Source organism: Chaetura pelagica, unplaced genomic scaffold (genome assembly GCF_000747805.2).
Source record: "Chaetura pelagica isolate M959 unplaced genomic scaffold, ChaPel_1.0 scaffold585, whole genome shotgun sequence".
Taxonomy (NCBI): Eukaryota; Metazoa; Chordata; class Aves; order Apodiformes; family Apodidae; genus Chaetura; species Chaetura pelagica.
The window spans coordinates 201,726-205,112 of NW_009953404.1; positions in this window are offsets into that span (position 1 = coordinate 201,726).

The following is a 3,387-nucleotide window of genomic DNA, read 5'->3' on the forward strand; positions in this document are numbered from 1 at the left end:
AGGTGCTGGGAACCTCAGCCCCCCAGGAAAAGGTCAGGGGGACACTCACTGGGCCACACGGGGAGGGCCCGGCAGAGCAGATTCGCTCCCGTTGAGCTGAATTCCTCCCCAGTTTTAACTGCCGTGAAGGTATTTCCACACACCAGGTTTTTTTATTTTCTCAAATCATTTGTTAAAGCCCTTAATTGGTGCATGATGTTCCCAAATAGAAGACACCAATTATTGTAATAAGGTCAGGGGGACACTCACTGGGCCACACGGGGAGGGCCCGGCAGAGCAGATTCGCTCCCGTTGAGCTGAATTCCTCCCCAGTTTTAACTGCCGTGAAGGTATTTCCACACACCAGGTTTTTTTATTTTCTCAAATCATTTGTTAAAGCCCTTAATTGGTGCATGATGTTCCCAAATAGAAGACACCAATTATTGTAATAGTTCTCATGGCTGTGGAGTGGCAGCAAAACAAAACTCAGCACTAATCTGCATCTGCCTGTCCCTGGGGGCTTTGGCTGATTCCTCCTGATTCCTCCTGGTGAGGGGAGGAGGCTGATCCAAGCCTGGAGTAATTCTCTAGAATACATTTAAGTAACTTAAATGTAGTTGGTTGCTGCTGGTGCAGTCACTGATGGCTTCCCAGGCCCCAGTGAGCAGAGCTCCTGTTGAATAGAAAACCCAGGAAATAGCTACAGCTGTTGTGTTATAAAGGTCAATTTACTGACATTTCCAGAAAATAAATAATGGGTGGAAACAACTGAAATGGTGGAGTGGCTTGGGAAGGAGGGGCTGGAGATGAGATAAAGGTTGGGCTGCAGCTGGTGTGTGCAAAACTTGGAGGAAGAGGGAAATGACACACATCTGGTGCTGACATTTCCGTGCCATGCTCTGGAGCCAAGAGGCAAAAGCTGCTGAGAATCCTCGAGCATATTGAAATAAACTTCACGTGCCTAAAACCCAGCCCCTCCAAATAAACAACAAGAGATTAGTGTAGTTGTATTAAATTCAGGATTAGGCAACGCAAGTGAAAAAGTGACATTTTGTCTTCCCTAAACCAGGCTAAAGCCCCTGAGTAACATGCTGGAGTTTATGGAGCAGGAAATGGCCACCATCTGGATGAGGGGATCTCTGCACTTCCCTGCAATGCTGAATCTGTCAAACCAAGTCTCTGTAACCTGAAAACCTTCTGAAAAAGGTAATTCTCTGGTATGAAATGTGGATAATAGAATGATTCTCCCTGTAGGTATTAGCATCCCATCTGAAATTCCCAAATAAAGCCCAGTGATTAAGATTTATTTATTTTTAATTTTACTGTAATTTTTTTGCAAATTGTTACCTTAGAACCAAGTCAATATTCCTGGTAAGAATTACTTCCCTACTTGGCTCTCTTGTGATGTGTAAAACCTTGGGGGATTACTGAGCTGCAGCATTGTCACTTCTTATTTCCAGGTAGAAGTAAATGGGACACCTGCCATTAATAGATTTAAATCTTTTAATGCTTCTTCGGCACAATCCAGGAGGCTCAGTGAGGGCAGGTCTTTTATTAATAGAACCCCTGCAAATGCTTCTTTTCAGCCAGAGAGTAACTGTTGGAGTTGCTAGTTGAAAAACAATCTGCATGGTTACAATTCAGATCCGAAAGTGATCCCAAATCACATGTTATATGTGTGATTCATCAAGATCTGCCCAGCTTAAGGCAGGAGTGGCAAGTGTGGCTGCCAGCACAGTCACCAGATCTCAGCTCTGTCAGGCCCACGTTACTCCCTAGAACATCTGTGTTTGGGAGGGTTCCTTGTTGGCAAGTCCTCAGCAGAGCTAGAGGAAAAAAAATGAGGTTTTACTCAGTCTGGTTCATCATGAGTTTTTAGCCCTCTTACAGTGACTGTGTAAGGAGCTCTCATGTTTTAATATAAGATTATTAAACCAAAAAAAATTAATCTGTATATGATTTTTGTCTCTTCAGGGGTTACTCTCTAAACTGACAGAATTTAGGTGACAGGCAAGTATTTTAAGACCAAATCATACTCATATTTCTTAAGGTGTTGTGAAGCTCTTGCATGAGCAGTGTGGGAGTTGTGCCATTGCTTGTTCCAACATTGCACTCACAGGGCTTTTCTACCATCTTTCCAGTTGCTTTGACTAAAAATGGCAAGCTGTTAATGGGGAAAAAAAGGACATTTAGTATTAAAACCTGTAACAGTTCATAGCACACCAAAAGCTTCTGGAGGAGTGTCAGCATTTCCAAACAGAGATGACCTGATTTTGAATTAAGATGTGGTGTCAGTGCAAATCCAGAAGTTCAGCTGCACAGGCTGCTCTCGCTGCTCAAGCTGCCAAGCCTCTGCCATCCTCCTGCAACCACACACTGCCTTTTTTTTTGTTTTGACTCACTTATTGTATCAGACTTGCTCCAAAAATAGACTCGGCCTGCAGAAGTGACTGGAAAATGCACCTGACCTTTTCTACGGGTAAATTCGATTTGTGGTCAACATTTATTTTCAACCACTTTGGTCTGTTCCTCTTTTTGTCAGTGGCCTCCTTTGTTCTTGGCCCTGTGTGCTCTGATGTGAAGGTTTCCTGAAGACTTTTTGGGTTTGTATTGTTGACTTTTTCAAAATGTAACATGCTGGTTAAAAGCTTTCGGTTCTTGCAACCGGTGAGTATTATTTTTTTTAATGTGGCCGATTTGTAGCATAGAGAAAACAATAATCACAGCACCTGGAAGCTAGAAAGTGGAATTTTAAATAAGAAGTCGGTCAAGAGAGGTTCTCCTCCCCCTCTATTCTGCATTGGTGAGGCCGCATCTGGAGCATTGTGTCCAGTTCTGGGCCCCTCAGTTCAAGAAGGACAGGGAACTGCTTGGGAGAGTCAAGAGCAGAGCTACAGAGATGATGAAGGGAGTGGAACATCTCCCTGCTGAGGAAAGGCTGAGGGAGCTGGGTCTCTTTAGCTTGGAGAAAAGGAGACTGAGGGGTGACCTCATCAATGTTTACAAATATGTAAGGGGTGAGTGTCAGGGAGATGGAGTTAGGCTTTTCTCAGTGATGACCAGTGATAGGACAAGGGGTAATGGTAGCAAATTGGAGCATAGGAGGTTCAAGGTGAATATCCGATTATTTTTTTTTTGCTGTAAGAGTGACAGAGCCCTGGGACAGGCTGCCCAGGGAGGCTGTGGAGTCTCCTTCACTGGAGACGTTCAAAAGCCACACCACCGCGCTGCGCGCAGCCCCCGCCGCTCCGCACGGCCCCGGGGCTGCGCACCGGCTTAAACACAGAGGCACCAAGCAACGAGCTCCCAAGTTCTCCCTCCTTGCAGTGACATCACCATTTACGCACTTTTCCCCCTGTTTGCGGGTATTTTCGCCTCCCCCCTCCGCGCCCGCGGAACCTGCGCCCC